The sequence below is a fragment of the Neovison vison genome, chromosome 10 (assembly GCF_020171115.1).
Source record: "Neovison vison isolate M4711 chromosome 10, ASM_NN_V1, whole genome shotgun sequence".
NCBI lineage: Eukaryota > Metazoa > Chordata > Mammalia > Carnivora > Mustelidae > Neogale > Neogale vison.
The window spans coordinates 74,595,258-74,618,030 of NC_058100.1; the positions used below are offsets into that span (position 1 = coordinate 74,595,258).

Consider the following 22,773-nt stretch of genomic DNA (forward strand, 5'->3'; position numbering starts at 1 on the left):
GGTGCTGATTCTGGAGAATGGGAAGACATAATTGTTTAACCCTTCTGGGTTGTCACCCTCTGTTCCAGAATGCGTGCTTGTTAAAGGCCCACTTCCTCTGCAAAAATGCGAAGGGTAAAGCAGAATGTGGACCCAGAGAAACCAGCTGAGCTGTCTGCAGATTTAGTTGACTACCTGACTTGGTGCATGAATCAGAGCCCCTTCCCAGACAACCTTTTTTAACCAGTCAATCCCACAGGAGGGGTTCCCGCCTGTTACAGAGCCCCAGGATGTGTTTGTGCAAGGCACTGTCCCTTCCTGGCCAGCCACTGGGAAGAGCCATGTGCTCCAGCCCATTGAGACTTCAGCTGGGGAGTGGGAGAGGTGGGTGGCCTTGAATGTTACACCACATGGTTGGAGCTCTGGGTTTTCCTTTGTTTCAGAATACAGAGGGAGGGGCCCCTCCTTCTTTCCCTGCACCAATGCAAGGAGACCTTTTCCTATCATAGAGGACTTGGGAAGGGCCATGTCTCCCTTCTAATGATTGCCCGGGGTGGGGATAGTGTAGAGCTTGAAATGGGCAGCTGCCTTATCTCTTGGAAGGTTGGAATGTAGTTTGAAGTCCGCATTTTGCCTGTAGGGTCTTTTTAATGTCATCAGCTTGGTCGTTGCTGGAGGTGCCCTGAGGGGCCTTCTATCCACTTGGCTGCAGATATTGGTGGGTTTATTACAGAGATGGGGGAGTTGATTGATTGATGGCTTCAGTTGAACAGGGATTGGGAAAGGTGTGGTTGTGAGTTATAATTGAGGTCTTGGCCTCTTGTCACTGTTCATAATCTGGGCCTGTTTTTGTAAACAATAGGCCACTGGCCTCTGTGTCCTGTCCGGATGACTGTATTCTGCTCCTGGAGTCCCCCTTGCCATTTTAACCAGATATGTCACTTTATTTTTTTTACATATCCTATTCTTAACTGTTGCCACAGGGAGCGTTAATAACTTTGACTTTCCCAGATTTCTCTTGAGAAGCATGCTATTTGACTAAGGTGCAAAGTGATTTTACACATTTATTTTTTGGAAGGTTCAGGGCTGATAGGTGTTAATAGAACCTTGTCTGCTGATTCCTATTGGTGAAAGATTTCTCACGAGTGTCTCAAAATTGAACCGTTGTGTATTTACAAACATTGCTCATTGAGATGATGTAATGCAGTTGGCTATTTGGGGTTTCTCTTCAACCTTGCCGCAAGCAGGAGGTTGTTTTGCTTTGCTCTGATATTTTCCATTGACACTCTTCAGGATCATAGAATTTTATAGGTGGCCGAGCATGATGTCTTACCCAGAGAAGGTGCCTGATAAAAAACTGATTTAAATGATTTAGTCCCTCATTTTATAGCAGAGGAGAGTACAGAGAAATTGAGAGGCTTGTCCAAGGTCACACAGCTAGGTGGTGGTAGTTGAAATGAGAAGGAGGTTACCAACTTCCCATTCTCTGCTTTATTCTATTCCTATGTACAATGAAACATCATCTGACCAGAACAGGAAACAAGAAATCCTTAAGAAGCCCAAATCTGTCAATGAATAATAGTAGTAGCGATAATAGTAATGGGTTACATTTTGGATGCCCATGATGTTCGAGCCTCTCCGAAGTGCTTTAATATATAAGTTGTCTTGTTTAATTCCCACATCAACCGGGAAGGTAGATACTATTTTACCCTCATTCACTGCATGAAGAAACAGGCTTAGAGAGGGTGAGAAGCCTTCCCAAGGTCACACAGCCAAACCCTGCCAGCCTGACTCCATTGCTTTATTCGTCAGCTCTTTACTTAGCGCCTTCTGTGTGTTCTAGGAACTGGCCATAGAGCAGTGAACAAGACAAAGACCCCCTCCCTTACGGAGCTAACATTCTAGAACCCAAGTTCTTCGTGGAAGAGCATCGAAATTGGAGACAAAGGACCCGGGTTCTAGGTTGGCTCTGCTCCCCCATTAGGTAGAAGCCGTCGGTCAGAATTCCGACTTTCAGGTTTTTCTGTGTTACACAGGAGTGGTACTGCTGCTCGTCTTCTCTCCCAGATGCCAAGATAAAAAAGAAAATTGCTCTTTTGGTCTGGTGGTTGAGAGCACTGGTTTTTGAGTCGAAGGGACCCAGGTTTCAAATCTCGGTTCAGTTGCTCTTTGGGCAAGTTCTGTGACTTGTCTGAGCCTTAGTTTCCTCTCCGGAAAATAGGCAAAATCCCGTGCATTTCCTAGGGCAGGTGTTAGGAGTCAATGGGATGGTGTAAGAAAATCCTTGAGCGTGGTGTGTGCTCACTAATAGCGTAGGCTACTCCCCTGTTAGTGGGCCTCGCTTCCTGCTGCACTGGGCTAACCGGAAGGCCACACTGCCCGTTCACCCCCAAAGTGCCAGCGGTTCTGTGGGGGGACACAAGTCTGGGAATGAAACTTGAGTTCTAGTTTAGTTTCCTCTGGTAGTGATGAAAGGTATCTTAAACCCTGTAGACCTCAGTTTCCCTTTGTGAACAGGTAGACTAATTGTTGGCTACCGTTGCCTTGTATTCTCTGACCTCCTGGGTTTTGCCTTTTTTGGTCAGAAACGGTTTGAATCCAGTGAACTCGAAATGGCCTCTGTGGGACCTCGTCTACCTGTGGCTTTTGCCTCCCTTTCAACCACCTGCTTGCATGTGCCCCGAAGGGCTTCTGAGGCTGCAGCCCCAACCCTCCCCCAGCCAGCTTTTATGAGGGGCGTGCTTCCTTAGTCAGCCTGCCCTGTAGCCGCCTTCTTCAAAACCATCATTGTTTCTGGTTTGTGGGTGTTCAGATTCCTTTGAAAGTTCATGCCTCTCAATGTCTGACTCGAAAGCAATAATAGTCTTAATGCTTTTACATCGCGCTTTCCAATTAATGAAACGCTTTCATACATATGAATGTGTGGAAATTCTCGACAACCCTGGTCAGGTTCACGGTCATAACCTGAGGCCTTTTGGCCTGTAGCCTGTTGGCTTCTTTCAAGACTGGAGCAGCACAAGGTGGTAGAGCGCAAGGCCTGGTTATTGGCGGCGGTTTCCCATCCCTGCGGGGTCTCCTGGCTCGCTGTCGACCTCTCCTTATTCAGGACCCCTTTCCTTTACCCTCCCCATACCTTGAGTTTTTCTAGTGGCCCAGAAAGCTTGAGATTGACAGTTAGTGCACATATTCCAGGAGGAATCCTCTGAAACAGAGTGACACTGTGTGCTGAGCACATTTTCTTTCTTGAGAACATTGGGGGGCTTGTCCTTTTTTTTTTTTTAAATGTCTTAGAAGGGCAATATGTGTGCAGCCCAGAGCTGAGAAGTGAAATTCTGTAATTTCCATCTGGAGCATTTTGATAGAAAAGCCTCAGGCCTCTGCCTGGAACAATTTAACCCTTTTAGGACCCTTTCCGAGCAGGAGATGAAATTTCAAACTCAAACTCCGCACACGTTATGTGTGCTCACGCACACTTGGGAATGTGGATTGCTGGTATTTAAACAAGCTCGTTCCCCTGGGAGGCCAGAGCGCTTCTTCACTCGTGCCAACAAAGGTCTTCTCCGAAGCCTCTTTCCTCCCAGCCCCCAATCCCCAAGGGAGCTTTAAATATAATCAGTTTGTGAAAAGCTGCAGTAAAACATCTCCTTGGAATCCCCAAGCAGATGCTATCATCTTCCTGCGAGATGATGGAAGGCTTCTCTTCCCTTGCTCAGGGAAAATAGGACTCTGCTGTCAGCCAAGCTCCTTGAAAGAAAGGAGGCTCTGGGAAGACTGGGAGGAAGGTGGTGGGCGAGGGGCTGGGGATGCCGTGTGCTGTGCGAAGCAGCAGCGTCCAGAGAGTGTCTGCGACCAGCTTTTTTGCAATTTCAGGCCTCCTCTTAGGGCTCAGGAACAGAAATGCCTTCGGAGAAGCCCAACTGGTGGTTATGACCACAAGGTCATGAACCGTCCAGGTTGAAAGCCAGGACGAGGCCCAATCATTTCTCTGCTATGAGGTTTACACAGTGGGACCCGGCCCTGATCTGTAGGGTCCACACCCTCTTAAATCAGCAGGTGCCCCGCTCCTGACTCACATGCTCCCCATCGTTCCCTCCCGATAAACACGGGCTGCCCCGGGTACCTGTAGAGCCCTTCTTCCAGAAGAGACATTTTCTGCACGGGAATTGTGCCTACCTGCCACCCTAGGCCTCCGAGGGCTTTGTTAGGAAAGTATTAGGTCTGTGGCAGGAAAAAAGAAGTCAACGTGTAGATCTCTACTGGTAATAAAATGCAAGTAAACACTTTTAACTTGGTGTCAGCTTTCAGACCTGGCCTTTGAGGGAATCTCAGCAAGTTACCTCAGAAGTTGTTCGATTGAAATATCGAACTAGGGGAACACTTAAAAAACCTTTTTAAGGGGGCCCCTGGGTGGCTTATTGGGCTAAAGCCTCTGCCTTTGGCTCGGGTCATGATCTCAGGGTCCTGGGATTGAACCCCAAGTCGGGCTCTCTGCTCAGCAGGGAGCCTGCTTCCCCCACCCCCCTACCTGCCTCTCTGCCTACTTGTGATCTCTGTCAAATGAATAAATAAAATCCTTAAAAAAAACCCAAACACCTTTTTAAGAATTACAAAATAAAACCTTTACTGATTTTACAATAATATGTAGGAACTTTCGTCTCTTTCGTGGTGGGAAATTTAAAATGTACTCTCTGAGCCATGCTTTAGTGGACAGATGGGGTGGTTAGAACATGCCCATTGTGCAGCGCTACCGTCCGTCTCCAGAACTCTGCATCTTGCCTAGTTGAACTCTGTCCCCATCCAAACAGTCCCCGCTTGCCCTCCATCCTGTATCTAGGTGCCACATGTAAGTGGAATCAGGCTGTATTTGTCCTTTTGTGATTGGCTTATTTTACTCAGCGTAAGTCTTCAGGGCTCCTCCATGTGGTAGCATTTGTCAGAATTTTACTTCCTTTTTAAGGCTGTTGTATGTGTGTGCCACATTTTGTTTACCCATTTGTCTTTCTATGGACACTTGGGTGATGTCTACCTTTTAGCTATTACAAGTACTGCTGCTATGAACAGTACGATGTATCTCTATTTACCCTCTACCCAAGTTTTATAAACCTGTATATGCATTTTCCTATAATCTTGTGTCCTGATAAATCTTTTTAGAGTTAAGATTTAAATATACATGTTCATATTTTCATGTTATGAATGTATATTTATGTTCATGATATGAACCTCGTATGTGGATAACAATTTTATACCTTTTAATAATTACATGGATTATTACATTTTTATTGTATTTTTTTAACAGCTTTATTGAGGTTTAATTGACATGTAATAACCCACACATGTTTAAGGTGTACATTAGATAAGCTTTGACATATGTTATACACCCATGAAATCATCGCGATCAAGATAAGTGAGCAGAACTGTCATCACCAAGAATGTCTTCATTATGATATATTATTAAATGAGTGATATAATAACCATATTATAGAAATGACATTAACTTAAAAATAAATCAGTAAAAGCCAGGTATTACCAGATTTTAAAACTATTTAAATAAATAGTGATCCAAGCAATCCAGATTGGTTCCTGGAAATTTATTTATTTATTGCCTTAGTGAATAAAGATAAACAGCCTCCCAGAGAGGTTGGATTAGTAATCGTGCCTCAGCCTGTAGTATGTGTTTGTGGGGGGAAGGTACAGGGTAGAGGGAGAGAGAAAAGAAAAAAAAAAATCTTGGACACTTAGGCGTTGACGAGTGACAGGATCTGTTTTTCCTAAAGACCTTGCTTGAACCAGTCCCTAGGGCCTCGAACTTCTTCTGAAAGGGTCACAAGCGAGCCAGATGCCAAGGAGTGGGGCTGGGGGCTCCTCTGGGAGATCTCAGAATGCCCTGAATATGACTTGTTTCCTGTCATGACTGATTCCCTGCTGAGAAGAGACCAACCTGCCAGGTAAACATGAACTTGGTCCTCAATCTAAGTCTCACTTTTATCATCAACCATCTTTCCCATTTCACTGCAAGAGAGGACTGGAGGTCTATGGGCACTATTTGCCCTACTTGAACACATCTACTATTAGCTACTGTTCTCCTTGTTCGGGGCCTTACCATGTACTTGTCCTAAATACTTGACACAGATTGTTCCTAACCCTCACACTAACCATAGGAGGAATACACTGCTCTTATCCCATTTCGCTGATGAATAAATTGAGGCGCAGGCAAATCAGTGACTTGCCCAGGGGCTGCTGCTGGTGAGTGATGGGACAGGAATTAGGACCTGGTCTGTTACCAGAGTCTGAGTTCGAGTGCTGTTCCTGGGGTGCTCCTCTCTCCCCACCCAGTTCCACATCTTCACCTACTGAAATCTCACCCTGCTGGGTGCCTTCCTCCGTCGCCCTGACTAAAGAGGACCCTTCTCTCTGGGATGACTCACACGGCGCTATGGCACTCACCTCGTACCACCTGAAGTTCAAATATGTGTCTTTCAGCCTTCCCTCATCTCGACTTTGGGGGGAATGTTTGGAAGTTGTGTAGTGCCACGCAAAGAACCCAGGCTTTTTGGGATAGGCCCTCAGGGGCAACCTTGTCACCGTCACCTCCTTCCCCTTTGGCCTTGTTCATGTTACGCAGCTTTTCCTCCAAGCGTGCTCTCCTGGGACGCGGAGATAGCCATACCTACCTGGCTGGCTGATTGTGAATGTGTGTCAAGTATATGGCAAATTGTAAATTCTAAATACATAGCTCTTATTATAGGGGACCCTTCAGCTAGGAGCGTGTCTAGAACAAGAGCCCTAAGTGGTGGCTCTTGGTGTACATTATCAGATAGAATGATGAATGCGTAAGTACATGACCTGAACTACTACAGATGATTTTTTTATTTTTATTTTTATTTTTTTTTTAGATTTTATTTATTTATTTGACAGAGAGAGATCACAAGTCGGCAGAGAGGCAGGCAGAGAGAAAGGGAGGAAGCAGGCTCCCCGCTAAGCAGAGAGCCCAATGTGGGGCTCGATCCCAGGACCTTGGGATCATGACCTGAGCCAAAGGCAGAGGCTTTAACCCACTGAGCCACCCAGGTGCCCCTTTTTTCTGATTTTTAAAAAGCAGTTTCTTAATTTGATCTTGGCAGTCTATCTTATACAATACCACCAAGGTGACTTCACACACACACACACACACACACACACACACAATTATGCTAAGATCATAGCATAGAAGACTATACCCATCACTTGGCTCTGACCCTGCTTACGTTTTACACCATCACAAAGCAGAATCGTCTCCAGTTTCCTTCCCATATTACATTATTCTGTGCTTCTTGCTTTATCCATGTTGTCTCCCGTCTTTGGAATGGATCCTTTCCCTTGAACGTGGAAAGCTCAGTCGTCCTTTAAAAGCCAGCCCAGATGCCACCACCTCCAGAAAGTCTTCCCAGCTTGTCCCTTCTCACTGCATGGAGATCCTGTGCGCAGGCAGCTTGGAGGGATTCCTCTGCATCTCCCCCTTGCTTTCTGCACGGGGTTAGTCAGCGCACCCTGAGCACTTCCTCAGCAGTGTCCTGGAGCTTCCATTACTGCGTTCATTCTATTACATTGTAATTTCTTTGTTTACATATTTTTATTTACAACTCACTGAGCACCTTGGGAATAGACCTATCTTATTCACTGCCATGTGACCAGCTTCTGGCACAAAGAAGCACAAAAAAATGCTTGTAAATAGAACCAGACGTTTTTTGAGTCGAGGTGGGATGTGACCCAGCCATGCTTCTGCCTTTCTCCCCCTATTCCAGTAAAAAGCCTTCTCCTTATGTTACTGTTGTTTGAAATTCAGAGTGGATCAGAACATGGTGAAGATTGTCATTATGGAAGGGCAAGTACACAGTGTATAGCCTGTGAAGGCTCCCCAGTGGGGGGTGGTGGTGTTTTTCTTTATTTACACCGCCTCTACCCTCTTTAAAATCACTGCCCTAAAGCTCTATTGAGTTGATCAGATTTTGTCAGTCATATTTCTTGCCTCAGAAACCGGGAAAAATATTAACTCTGAAATTGCAGAGCATCAAACAAAGAGGGTTTTCTGTAATTGAAGCAAAACAAATTCTACATTTGTCCAGGATTCATTTGTTATTTTAAACAGATATTTGAGGTCCAAGGTTGAGAAAGTTGAGGTCCATTTTAAAACAGAGTTGATTCCACAAGGGGACTGTTGTGTTACTTTTTTGAAGCGTGGGTTTGGAGAGAGCTATTGGCTCTTTCAAAGCATCTGTCTAATCTATGGAAAACAGGGAGGAAAGGTCCAAAGGGAGAAACAGGGAGACCGCCCTCCCCTGACTTCAAGTCATTGGGTATTCAGTAGCCTTGACCTTATTTATACATTATGAATGAATGGTTCTGAACTTGAAATTTATATTCGTGAGGAAGGCAAAACAGCTGGGGAGTGCGCCTTCTCCATTTCTGTGGGTATTTTAGGATGCCATCTGTTAGGGAGGAGGCAGTCTTTTAAAATAACCTTTTCTTCTGAAAATGCGCTAATCAGCGGGCAGGTGACCCGAGAGGCATGATGAAAGTTGGGACCTTGTCTTTGCTCTCTGATCCCAGATCCTGCATCTCAAATCATAGCTTGGCGGGCAGGGTCTGAGTGCTCTCCCTGGAGAGGATGACCTCACCAGCCATGGGCGTCCGGGTGGCCAGGGCTCCACAGGAAGACGAGGCGCAGAAAACAAAGGGATCCAACAGCATGAGCTGGCCATGACTTGACACGCCATGAGCTTTTAAGAAATACATTCTGTTTCTAAAGGGTTGGCAACAGTTTCTCCTTAGGAGAGAGTTGGGCTCCTTTAGAGATCTCCCTTTTCCAGTAGTCTCTCTCCTGTGTTTTGATTGATTGATTGATTGGGGTGGAGAGTATCGGGTCAGATCTTGTCGGATGAGTAGGCTGCTCTTTGGGGAGGCCTCCTGATGGGGTACCTATTTTGGAGCAACACTCCCTTTTGGTCATCACAAATTGAACTACATAGGATTCTGTGCAGGGAGAATGGTTCCAAGGGAAGGAGTGCCATTTGGAGGCAGAAAGTTGGGTTTTAGTTTGGCTTTGCCATTTACCACTGTGATTTGGGGGGTAACTCACCTCAGGTCTCCAACCCCGTCGTGTCCTCATCTATGAAGTGGAGACAGTCATTCTTGGCCCTAGTTAACAACTGACGACGATGATGGTGGCTAACATTTACTGAGCGCTCCTTATGTTTAAGCTCTAAATGCTTTACGTACATTAACTCATGAGTCTCCCAACAGCCCTATGAGGTAGCTGCTTTTATGATCCCCATTTCACAGATGAGGCATGGGGAGGCTGCCTAAGTTACTCCAAAGCACACAGCTGGTGAACGAGAGATGGAGAACGAACCCAAGGCGACTTGACCCTGTTCTAGTCCATAGTTCTCATTTCCTAGGATCATGATGCAAAATGGAGTTCAGGCCATGTTCTAAATGTTTTTCTGGGACACACCGACTTGCCCTTCCCTCCCCGCCCCCCCCGCCTTGGTTTTCTCATCTAGGAAATTAGGGCTTGAATCAGAATATTGCTAATGCCCTCCCAACTTTCATGCTTATTCTTATTCTTGCTTACTTAAGATATTGAAGATTTGCCCCTATTAAGCCGGCACACTCGTAAGAACAAAGCCCGCTATGATCTCTGAAGTTTGCTTTCCCTGGTTCTAGAGCTTTGCTGCGTCTGCCTGCCTGCTGCACGTATATGGGGCAGAAGGAAAAAGGAAGTGTGGGTTATTGTCTTTAGTTATGATTTAAGAAATAGGGAAATGGGAGGCTTTTAAATCCCTGACATCTGGGCTGGGACAAACTAAGGGGAGGCCCTGTGGATGTGGAACTGGGATAGGGTTAACGCAGACATCTGGGCCGTGGTGCACAGGACTCCAGGCTCTCTGAGGATGTAGGATGGGCTCTTGCCACTTGTACCCCTCTTCCCGGGTTAGACCCTTTGTCCACCAAGGGGTTTTTGTGGGGATGTGATGAGGTACGCTTTAACGTGGACTTGAAATGTTTTTGCTTTGATGTTTGTTTTCTTTTCACCTAATGAATAGGCTAAGAAACAGTCTGTTGTTTTTAAATGAGTACTATTAATAATAATGACAGCTCATATTTTTATCATTACATCACTTAAAAAAGATCATTCGCAGGGAGGCAGGGAAGGTTGTAGGATAATGGAGGATTGGCTGCATAATGTTGGACAAGCCCTTCCACCTTTGGTATTCCCATCTCAGTGGGAAGGTAGAAAGATGGGTCACTAGTTCTTTGCTTCATCATTTTTAGGGCCTGGGACCAAAAACTGGTTATTATAAAGAGAGTTGCTGGGTAGCATTTCCTTCTTGATTATTGTCCTGAGGGACGGATAGAAACCAGAGAATAGATCCCATAGATTCTTTCTGCTCATCTCTCATACTCCTGGCTTAAAGTTTTATCTTTAAATGACATTAATAGGCTTTGTGTGTTAGTCGCTGTTGGAGTCAGTTGTGCTGTATCTCTTGATCTCTCATTTATTCCGTGATTTGTGGTGATGTAACTTATCTCAACTCTTCGCTGTCAGCAATTTTCAACCAAACATGGAAGCATTTTGGGTAGATGGTGTCTGTTGCCTTGATTCATGAGGTTCTCGATCTGGATATTTTAAGGTGGTTAACGACACAATTTAAAAACATGTAATATTCCTTAAAAACTTCAGTAGCACTCCCCCTGCCAAAGCCTGAAACTGATTCGTACCACTTACCTCTTTTCAAGAGTCAGATGTGGGTGTGTGTGAGCTCTTATTTGCTCTTTTGATGGGGGAGCAGGACTGCTAGTCCAGAAATATCAGCTCTTCTGTGTTTAGCAGCAAGAAGAGTTAATCATTATCTAGGTAGAAACAGAACTCTCCCAAGTTTTTAACCTGATATGGCCCCACACCTCCTCCTCACTGCTCCTAGAAGACCAGTCTCTCATGTGTGCAGGCGTGTACACACACACACACACACACACACACACACTTTTTCTCTTTCTTTCTCTCTGTCACACATGCACACACACACAACTTAATGTAAAACGATGTCATGTTTATGAGAGCTGGAATTCCTTGGGAGGGATACTTGGGTTCGGTAGGCTCAGTGGACACGATGTGAAAGCAGGCCTATCTAGCCTTAGAGTTTCCAGATAAGAGCGTGATATGTAATTGAGTAAGAATTTGAAAAATTATCCGATAACATTAGAAGCAGCAGAGCACTCACTTGTGTGTTTCTTTTTCTTTCTTTTATTTTTTCTTTCTTTCTTTCTTTTTTTGCTCAAAAACTATTCAGATGAGGCGTAAGGAGCTAGCATCGTTTTCAGGGTGTGAGCACCCCCGCCCCACCCCACAAATCAAATATGTTTGCTCAGGCAGAGAGTGTGAGGTCTCCGAGAGATCTCGATAGATCGTGTAGTACATTCTTCTGCACCCCCTGGGCAAGTCTTCAGTCTAATCATAGGAAAAGGGCTGTCAGCTAACTTTTAAAAAATCTTTTCCAGAAGAGTACACCGCAGTCTACCTTCCCATCTTATTCCAGTGACCCAAAGTATAAGTGGTCTGTTCCTTCATTTGCAGAGCTTGAAACAGGATAAAAAAGAAGGCCTGATGGATTGGACTTGTGTTTTTGCCGCCGCCACCCCCTCTGTATGGACCTTGGCTTCGTTTGGGTTCTCGGGTTTGGGGAAGGAAGAGGCCACTGATGAAACTCTCCAGGCGTTGGCTTAGGCTTCTGGGGTGTTCTTTCCAGTTCCTTCCTCTCCTCACGTCTACCAGTGTGGGGATACTTTGTATTAAACACGGAAATCAGGAACTCGTTCCCACCAGCACCCATTATCTGGCACCTACTCTGTGGTTCTGTGCTAGGTTGTGGGCACAGAGAGATACAGAACAAGGTTTTGGCTTTGAGGAAGCTTCAGAGTATTAAAAGGGATGGGCAGATTGCACCAGTACAATGAAGGACCGCGGTAGAGGGCTATGAAAGCCCGGTGACGAAAGAACGGTCTGACAGTGAGCAGTGGTTGGGGTGGAAGATGGTGATTGTACCTAGTATTAACCTTGAGCTTAGTGGTCTACGGAGTGCCTTTCCATACTTTATGTCATTTAACCTCTGAATGGTGTAACAGCAGGACAGGGTGATGTTAGGCCTTTGACAAATTTTGGGGTTTTTTTTGAAATATTTTATTTTGGGATAATTACACATCCCTATGCAGTTGGAAGAAACAGTAGATTGCAATACCCTTTACTTAGTTTCCCCCCATGGTTAAAGTCTTTCAACACCAGAGTACACCAGGACACTGACGCTGATACAGTCAAAATACTGAACAGCCTCATTACTGCTGGGATCCCTCATGTTGATCTTTTATAATCCTGTCTCCCGCCCCATTCTCCCCTCATCCCACGTCCCTTAATCCTTAGTCCTTAACTCTGGGAGCTGTCAGTCTGTTCTCATGACTATAGCCTTGTCATTTCCAGAATATCATATATGGAATCATATAGTATGTAGCCTTTTAGGATTGACTTTTTCTCACTCAGGGTAATTCTCTGGGGATTCATCTAGGTTGTTGGGGTATCACTAATTCCTTCCTTTTTATTATTGGCTAGAATCCCATGATAGGGATGGACATGGGTTTGCTAACCATTGACCGATTGAAGGACAGCTGGGTTATTTCCAGTTTGGGGTTATTATGAATAAAGCTGCTATGAACATTCATGTATAGAATTTTGTGTGAACACGTATTTTCCTTTTAAAGTGGAGGCAGTTTCGTGTGTTTTTTAATGGCAAGATTATGGATTAGAAGGTAGAAAATCTAGGTTTTGCTTCTCACTAGGAAGTGCTGGATATCAGTCCCTGAATTTATCATTTGCCTTCTTGAGTCTCAATTTCCTTGTCAATAAAATGTTATACTATATGTTCTGCCTACATCCCAGGGTGGTGGTTAGATAAATTGAGATAGTAATATGATAACAAGTTTATAAGTAGTAATATAAACATATAGAAGTGGGATAAGATGCCGCGTCACTGTGTTTCTGTTCTTTACATTCTGGGAGAAGATGGGCTGGAACCTTCCCCAGAGTAGTTCTTGAACCACAATCTAGAGATGGCTCTTTTAGGTTCTTTTTCTTTTTGTTATTGCTTTATGTGTATTTCTTATGTATCCTGGTTACCCTTCCTTTATTGGTGATACACAGAAGGGTTACTTACACCTCTCCCAGAACTGGCTTATCTTTTCACTTTTTACTGGATTCTCTGATGTATAAGAAGTTTGGTTGTAAGATACTCACATCTATCTGGCCTTTTTTTTTTATTGTTTGAACTTTTTTTTTTAACACATACATCCTTTTCTGTCCTGAAATTTTAAGAATATTCGCCTGTATTTCTTCTAAAGGTTTTTAAGTTTTGCTTCTCACATATCTGTCTTGAGTAAATGAGGAATTTATTTTTGTGAATGGTGAGGTAGGGACCTAACTTTATTTTATATCCCATATGGATAGCCATTTCTAGTTTCACTTAGTGAAAGGGTCCATCTCTTTCCCCATTAATTTGTAATGTCACATTAGTATGAATGTCAAGTTTGCATGCGTTTGTGGGCAAGACAAACCCTCCATCGAGCAGTAGAGGTATTAACATTGTGCCACCTGGGATGAGAACTTTCACGTACAAAAAATTTCCCAAGGCTTAAAATGACAATTTTAGCAAATTGTGTTTTAAAAAATTGTTGGAGATGCTCAGGAGTCTTCTCTGTCATCTTGGGCTGGACACAGCGATACCTGTGTGGAAGCCAGGACCTCGCAGTGAGGAGGAGAGCAGGTGTTTGGCACTGTTAAAAGAATACAGATTTTGCGATTGTCCTTATTTCCAGATATATCACCTGTGCCACAAATAATTACTGTGTAGGTTCCGTGAGAGATTTAGGGGTGTCTGGAGTCTAGTCTGTACCCTTTCCAGTCATATAAACTGGTGGAGAAAAAAGTCAATGTATACGAAAAGTATTAAAAAAAAAAAAATGAACCCACAGCAACACAAGAGATGACGTCAGCCAGTGGATGACTGCAAATGAGTAATGTTGATAAGAACTTGAGGAATTCAGAGATGGAGAGGTGTGGGCCCGCGTGAATAAGACCTTGACTGATGGAGTTGGCTTTGGCTGACTCTAGAGTAGGAGGGAAGAACAGAGGCAGTGTGTGCGCCTCCCCGGTGGTGTTCCCACAGCCCCTGCCCTGCTGACCAGTCCCGTATCACCTCCTACACCCGAATACAAGGATGGTTTTATCGGTCCTCTGACCCACCTCAAGCCCCTTTCCCCAGAAACACGCTCCCTACCAAAGGGACGCTTGTGAGCTCCTGAGGGTGGACAGCCCCTCACGGCCCTTTCCCGGCATCTGGGGCCATGTTTGCTTGTGGTCGGCGCCCGGGAAATGTTTGCTGAGTGAGTGAGCGGACGGACTCTGGTTGGAGCAGAGGAGGCTGAGACAGAGGAGGAGGATGGGGCTGGATGGTTCTGGCTGATCTTAAAGGTCAGCCCGAGTCTGGCTCTGCGCTGAGGCCCGCAGCGGGGGGCAGTCTGATGGAGGCGTGGTGGGATGCGGCGGTGCTTCAGAGACACTGCCTTGTTGGTCTAGGCGGGCAAGGGAGGCCTGCTCCTGGCCACGCAGTGGACGCTCGTCTGTGCCGGGGCCCTGCGGGGGGTGCTGCGAGGGTGTTGCTAAAGGTGGCCAGTTCATAGAGCCACCAGTGAGGGAAGCACAAATCTCCGTTAACTGGGAACTAGACAGTTTGATCCAAGGGGACTGGTGACTCGGCCCTGGTCTCAGGCCTTTGATCCAAGGGGACTCGGGCCCAGGTCTTTGTGGCTCCAAAGTCAGCTTGTTCCTTTACCCGCGGTCCGTGCTTGACCACACTGGAGTCCAGAGGTACTACTAAGACGGGTTGCTGAGCTGCAGAGATGGGCGTGGGAGCCACGGGTGAGCTGGGAGTCAGTCGGGCCTGAGGTTCCTAGCTCCAGGCCCCGGGGGGAGAAGGCTGGTGGCTATGGCAGAAATAGTCCTGGGGAAGTCAGGAGAAGGTGCTGTGCTTGGCAAGAGAGTGAGGGTTATTTTCGACTCCTGAGTTTAAGGTGACAGTTCCATTCAAGGAGGAATTTTATCAGGTAAGTGACAGTGCCAGCCCTTCCCCCTCAGCCTTCATTAAATCTGTCATTTTCCTTTCTTCTAAATTGGGAACACTGCAGAGAAACTGTGAGATAAATGGCACCTCGGTGTACATGCCAAATACCTGACCTCGTTTGCAGCTTTTTTACATTTCAGTTTGAGAAATGTCCCCCCCTCCTTCAAGGGGACTCAATGTTTGTGTTTGAGAATTAATAGCATTTTCTTTCCTCACACCCTGTAGTAGATGCTCTGCTGATGAGCATCTCTCCTGCTCTGAGAAATACAGAAAAGTGGATTGAAGCCCCAGCCCCAGACCCCCTCCGCCCTAACTCCCATGGTTGACAGAGAGCTGGCTAATGAATAAGTTATTTTAAAAGCATCCCAGGGAGTGTGGGAGAGGCCGAGTTCAGCAAAACATGACTGGGTGGTGCTGGTGCTGTTTCGTTTCGAGGTGTGGAGGCAGGAGTGGCTAATCGCCTTAATTTGAATAGCTTTGGGATGGTGAGATAGCTCCTGGGTAGAGTTTCATTGGAGATTGTGATGTGGGATTTGTTGCGAGAGGGGATCAAGCTAAAGCTATTTATAGGCAAATATATTTTAGATATTGGCAGTAGCACTGAATGTATCCTATCATCACCTCCGAAGGCTTTGAATTTTTAGTGTTATTTCTATTCTGAACAGAATGGCCTGTGATTTACTTCATCCAGTGTGTTGGATCTAGCGAGACTGGACGAATTACTGTCCTCCTTTTTATCTTTCCTTTCTAAGTAACAGACATTACCGACAGTTGGCTTGGGATTTTAAGTCCCAATTTGGTAGAATGAAACACCCGACTGGAGATCGGAAGGCTTGAGTACCAGACCCAGCTCTGACCCGTGCCATTAATTGCGTAGCCTTACATAATTCCCTAACCTCTTCTGGCCTCAGCTTCTTCAGATAAAAGACGACCATATAATACTTAGAACTGAGGGTTGCTGTGTTGATTAAATGAGATAACCATTTCATAAATGCTTTGTAAATGACACAGCCCAAACAAATATAAACCAAGATTGTAGTTGCTGCGGACAGAAGGTGGACAGTCTCTTGGAGTTTGTTTTCATGGTACTAACCTACATAACATTGACTCAAGCGTGTTTGTTCGAGTGAATCACCTGCTGCTCTCTGGGCCACACTTGAAAGGACATGCTATCTATGGTGAACCCTTCTAGCGTCACCCCAAGTTCAGGTTGCTCTTACACAATCTGGGTGAGATTTATGCACACACATTCTTCCCTCTTGGAAGCAAAACAGCGACTTGGGCAGGGTAGACATCAGGAAAGTGACTTAGCCAGCAAATATGTGATTAATAACATAGATTTGGCCTCCATGTTGGTGTGAGGCTCTGTACACGGATGGGTAAACGATAAATAGCTAGTCTGCCAAGTAAAGCGTGTTGGGGAATCCACTGGGCTCTGTTTATGCTGGAAGCCTACTGTGCCAGGGCTGTGGTCGGTAATGAACTAAAGAAATTCATACCAGTCGGCTGTTCTGCATTTATTTATTTGTACACATCTTTCTTGCCTACTCGGCTGTGAGCTCCTTGAAGGCGGGGACCATCCCCGCGTACCTTTGTTTTTCTGGCATCTAGTGTGGTGCTTGGCACTTAGTGTTTACTGGGTTGTCGGATGGAGGGATGAGACTCTTTGCACTTTATTCAGTGAGAGGGATTTTTGCGGAAGTCACAGACCTGTGATTATTTGTGTGGTCCTCTGATAACGTTGCAGATGTCTTCTCAACCATCAACCATCACTGAGTGGGGGAGACCGTATTCCTGAATAGCTGGGTCCTGCCTGCCCCTGCCTCCTGCTTCGGCTGCCTTGGCCTGATGGTGCAGTGGTGAACGCTCTTCCGCATGGACTCTACTAGAACTGTGCCCTCCCTCGGCCCCCAGCCCCCTCTGCCTCTCTGCCTAGGCTCGCAACTCCGCTCATTCTCCATCAGGCGGTCTTGCTCATATGCATGTCCATCGTCTTCCTCACCCTCCTCTTTTACAGGGCTTACCTAGCTATCAAGAGACTGTTCTCAGATCCTTCTGGATGGCGTATTCCCCTTCATAGGTAAAACCCACACCAATCACTGGCAGGTGAACTTGAAAACGTGAAGACAGCCTGAAAGGGGGAACAGGCCCTCTGTGAGGTTGGCAGTGAAATGAAAACAATAAAAGCCCCCGGGCTGTCATGGTCTAGCGATTCTAAAGTGCCTCTGAGCCTCCTTTTGAATCACCAGAAGTTTCCCTTTACCTCCTCACCTTTCTCAAATGAAATTTCTTCTTTCTCAGATACCAGTCTTAAACAACAAAGCAAACAAAACACTCCACACTTATTTCTCATTCAGTTTGGTGCTAGTGGATAGAGAATGGGATTTGTCACTGTAGCCTTGTGACTTTGAAGCAGTTTCTAGGCCTGTGCCTCAGTTTCCTCAGCCACTGGAGACGTTACCATTGTTCTACGAAATACCACCCATCCACAGTGTCATGGTGATGTTTATGTGTACGAGAAACTCGGTAACTAACAAAGTACCGTTCGCACATTAGAAATTTCTGGTGCTAGGCCAGTTTTCTAGATCAGGTTTCCCTGGCACACACTCACTATTTCAATTACATTGTGGGCTAAGTCGGTTGTCTACCCACCTGAGAACTGAAACTGGTGAAGTGTGTTTGAAATTACAAATACTCTTATTATGTAACATATTCTGTTGGTAAATTAATTGAGGGCTATCTCTAGATTGTTAGGTGTGGATGATAAGGATTCTATTTTATACTTCTTTGGTACCCATCACTGGTGTTTAACGCAGTGCTGGGCATTGCAGATGATCGTGACATACTGTGGTTGATTGTTTGAAAGCATCTTAATCATGACTGCGAGTCATTCTTATTTACAGCAATCTCATTGTCTTGACCTAATGTTAAACAAAATTTATTTCATTGCTGAGAATGGACCATTGGAGGACCTTATAGATCTGTTCTGGTATTGCAAGCTACAAAATTGGATAAATTCGAATAAAGAAAATCAAATCTGTTTGCAAAAATGTTGCACAAAAGAGTGGCATGTGTCTGCCAGTACCTGTCAGGTCCTTTTTTTTTTTTCTTTTTCTTTATTTTTTAAGAAATAAAAAAATATTCTTCTTCTTTATTTAAGAAGAAATGTGCCCACTCTATGCCCACCATGGAGCCCAATGTGGGGCTTGAAATCAGGAGCCTGAGATAAAGACCTGAGCTGAGATCAGAGTTGGATGCTCAAGCGACTGAGCCACCTAGGTGCCCCCCCTTTTTTCTTCTGAAAGATGACATTCCTTCTCAATTAACCCAGGGAGCCATTTTCCCCACCTCTTACCTTATTGGGGTGTTTTAGAAAAAGACATACCAAGTGTGAGAATCTGGAAGCTTGGAGTTCATTAATCCGCTTAAAACCAGTTTTCCTTCAAATAGGTGATCTCAAAGGCAACTATTGTAGTTTTGTCCACAGGGACCAACTCAGGTTTGGTCCTGTCCTCGGGAAGAGGTTGAGAGGCAGGGTCAACATCAGGCAGAGACCCGGTGTTTGCCAAACAACAGGACGAAAGTATGAAGGAAGGCTGTTGAATAGTCTGTTCTGGAGAGTTTAGAGAAGAGAAGAGGTTGCTTTTTAAGGAAGGGTATGGTGGGCTTCTTCGGGGATGGAGGCCTAGGATCTTGAAGCCTTTGTTTCTTTTTAGAAGCTTTCTAAGTATGTGCCAGGGTTGTATAATGGAATGGATTCTTGGTTAGGTTCCTTTTGTCTTATCTTGCAAGCATATCACTGTGCATACTTAAATCATTAACGACTCATTAAAACTCTTGGCCATTTTCATTTTCTACCCAGCTGAAGCCTGGGTGTGGTGGAAACCTGTGCTGGCCTGCTTGGCCCGGCACACCTGAGTGCCCGAGCAGTTCCCAGCACTTGGGCCGTCAGAAAGGCCACTGAGTCAACAGGCTGTTGCAGAGGTAGGCTGATCAGTGCGGATCCTTGAAAAGAAGAGCTAGGTGGCTGCGAGAAGAGGACGGGGAGTCAAGGGTGGCTCTCCTCAGCCTGAAGGGCTCTTCAGCAATGAACACCTTGACTCTCTCTTTATGCAACATCCCCTCCCCCTACCCTTAGACACTATATTTGTACTTGTCGCCCCCCCCCCCCAAGGATCTCTATAGCTTATTTCTTTCAGGGTCTCAAAGTGCTCTTAGTTCTGTTAACTCATTTGTTCTCTGTAGGGTGAGGATTGACGGTGTTGTTGGAGATGGCTTCCTGGCCTTGGGGTTAATGTCCCACAGGCTTTGCAGTAGGATATTGATGTGCTGTTAGTTACTTTTGTCTAATATATAGATACATCTGTAGGTATAGATGCTGTGTATTAATACATATACACACGTGTATACATCTTACCTTATTCCAAAGAAAAGGGCGACGGTGTCACAGTTTAGTGTCTCCTAAAAGAAAATTTTAAGTATTAGTAATTTTCTGTATTTTCAATATCTTCCTTAAGTCTTGTAAGGAAAGAAAGGAAGGACTTTCTGCCTTTGACTTGAGTTGCTCACTATTTGTCCCTTGGTAAGCTGATCAATTGCCACTTGGGTTGTGAGAAAGATGGGCAATCAATCAAAATATTTCTGCTACATTGGCATGCTTTGTAATGGAAATGAAAATGACAGCATGTTTTTGTCAGCTTAAATGAATAGGTTTCCTTCGGATCGATGTCAGAGTTGGAGTTATAGATATCACAGACGATGAGTGTCAATGATTAATTAGGGAGATGCCTGATGGAGGCACATGATCTCACCTCCCATCTTATAGATAGATTTTCCTGTTGGTAAAGTGTGTGCCAGTGTTGGCTTTCCTTGGGAGCGTAGGCATGACCGAGGACGCTGTCTCTGTGGGCCCCACAAGAGGGCTTTACCTGATCTTGAAAGACCTTCTGTTCAGTTTGTATAAAAAATATTCGTTCCTTCATTTTTTTCATTCAGGGAGCCTGCTGTGTGCCAGGCTCTGGCCTGGTGCTAGAGATAGACTGAGCAGCAAGATGGGATGCCTCTGCTTTCGGGGAGCTGTCATCTTAGTGGGAGAATTATCCAGAAAACAGATGCATAAGCAGGGAAATTCAGGCACTTGAGTGTAGTGAAGGAAATAAAAAGTAAGGCAGTGTGTAAGGCTTGGGGGGTGGGGGGCAGAGCATTGCTTACTTAACCCAGGTGTGGTCCCAGAAAGCCTGTTGGAGGTAACATCTGAGCTGCCCAGGGGATGGGAAGAAAGAATCAGCCCATGGCAGGTCTGGGGGCTGAGGGAGCAGCAGGTGCTAAGGTCTGAAGGCGCACAGATCTGTGCAAGTGTGAGGAGCAGAAATGTGTGCTCTTCTAGAAGGCAGAGAGCAAGCAGGAGAGGATCCGGAGGGAGGTAGAGCCGGCAGGCAGGGTCAGGCCACACCGAGCCTAGAGAGCATGGCCAGGACTGTGCATTTGATTCCCAGGGCAGTGGGAAGCCACTGGAGGGCCATAAGCAGGGGAGTAACACATCTGATTTGTTTTTTTAAAGATTACACTGCTTGCTGTGGGGGAAATAGACGTTAGCGGGTAAAAACTGGAAGGAAGATGCCAGTTACAAGACTCTTGCAGGCAGGAATCAAGCGAGAGATGACGGTGGCTTTGACTAGGTCAAAAGTGGACCAAGAGACTTGCTTCCTCTCACCACCAGGTGAAACCAGAGTGAATGGTATTCTGAAGACATGTATTTTAAGGGAGCATAGGCAAGGAGGGATGGCAGGGTGTGTCTGGAGCTCTGATTTCCATTTAGGCAAGACGAGTAACGCACCTTTCCATGGGATGGTGCTACCACTTACAGCACAGGCTCTAGAAGATAAGGCAAGCTTGTGGTTAAGACCTGAGCTCTGCAGGCACACTTGAGCTTCTTTGTTAGCCCACTTGAACTTATCTGGACAAGTTTCAAGCTTTTCTTCTCTATTTGTCTAAGGCTGGATAAAAAACCAGCTCCTGGATATGATTTGGGGGCTGTTGTCAGGACCCCTGTGTGACGGTGGGCTGAAGAGATCCCTTGCACTCTTAACTTGACCTATTGAAAAACGGTCCCTTCCCTCATCTTACTCAAAAGTGCTATTTGTTTTTTTATACTTTAGTGTGAGGTCACATTTGTTTCGCATAAGAGCTGTGGATAAGGGTCTAAGGTTATTAGCTGCCGGAGTGGAGAAGGACAGGATCTTAGGGAAAGTGACTGTAAATTGGTTGTGGAAGGGTTGAAGCACCTGCATTGGAACAAATTTTGCTTAGCCTTGAACTTTTGTCCTCACAGAGAATTAATGTCCTAGGTGGTTTTTGTTTTTTGTTTTTTTTTTTTTTTAAATGAAGGAGCTGGATTAGATCATCTCGGTCCCTTTTAGCTAACCTTTCCAGCTGGATAGATTTGTACCCAACTGCCCAGGCTTCTGTGGTTTTTTCCCCATTTTGTTGTTCAACGAGGAGCTCTCTGTAGCAATGCATAAAATGCCAACTCACTGGTTTCCCCAGAAAGGGAAGAGTCCTCAGTTTCAGAATGGTATCAGCCGTGGCGTCTGCGTTCTGGTCAAGCGGCTGTGTTCAGAGGTCTGTGCTCCCATGTTGGGGTACTTCTTTGTGGGAGCTAGAAGGGCTGTGCACCCACAGTAGGTCACATTTACAGAGGGAAGAGGTGGTCAAGCAAATATCCAGGAAAGAATTCTCAGATCAAGGTTTTCCAAGGGAAAGATTTTTGAACCATCAGCAATTAAATAGATCCAAATTTCCCCTCCAGACCCTAAGATGAGCAGGAAATACACTGCAAGGGATGTCCCAAGTGTTGTAGAACTAACATTAACTACAAGTACCTCATAGTTGTTTAGCATCTTGTGCTTTGTGACGTAAATTCGCATATATGATGTCATTTGACCTCATAAATCCTGTGAAGTGAGCAGGGCAAAAATTATTAACCATGTTTAACAGGTGGGAAAACTGAGGCATTAGGTAGACTAAGTGACTTGCCCAAGGATGCACAGTTAATAAGGACAGAATTAGAATTTAGAATGCAGATTTTTTAATTTTTAAAACTTTATGGAGGTGTAATTTCTATACTATAAAATGCACCCATTTTAAACATACAGCCCTGTTGAGTTCTGACCAGTGTGCATACTTGTATAACCACAGTCATAATCAGCATATTGAACATTTCTGTACTCGAAAGTTCCTTCATGTTCCTTTGCATTCATCAACCCTCCACCAAAATCTTTTGATGTGTAGTCCAATGCTCTTTTGCTGTCCCACACTCCGATTTGACAGCCTTTTCAGCTGTGTCCTTTTAGGGAGAATACTGGCTGGCAAGCAGCCAGCCAGGCTCATCATGTTGAGTTATGAGAATGAATGGGAAGTTGGTGGGTTGGTTACTCCATTGTTAGTTCCTTCCTTCCCTTCTTTTACCAGCTCCAGGCTATAGAAAGATAGTGTGGGCTGTCCTTGCCAGGAGAGCTTGAAGAACCAGACGCCGCTCCCCTGTCTGTACTGGCTTCCCTATAGGGTGCAAGGGGTAGGCGGGAGGTGATGGGCT

General features: G+C 45.3%; 1 protein-coding gene across 7 annotated transcripts in view; it reads left to right on the plus strand.

The window, feature by feature from the left end:
* SRGAP2 (SLIT-ROBO Rho GTPase activating protein 2) overlaps nt 1-22,773 on the plus strand; it is a 236,557-nt gene that overhangs the window by 3,213 nt on the left and 210,571 nt on the right. The gene's annotated exons all lie outside the window — the stretch shown is intronic.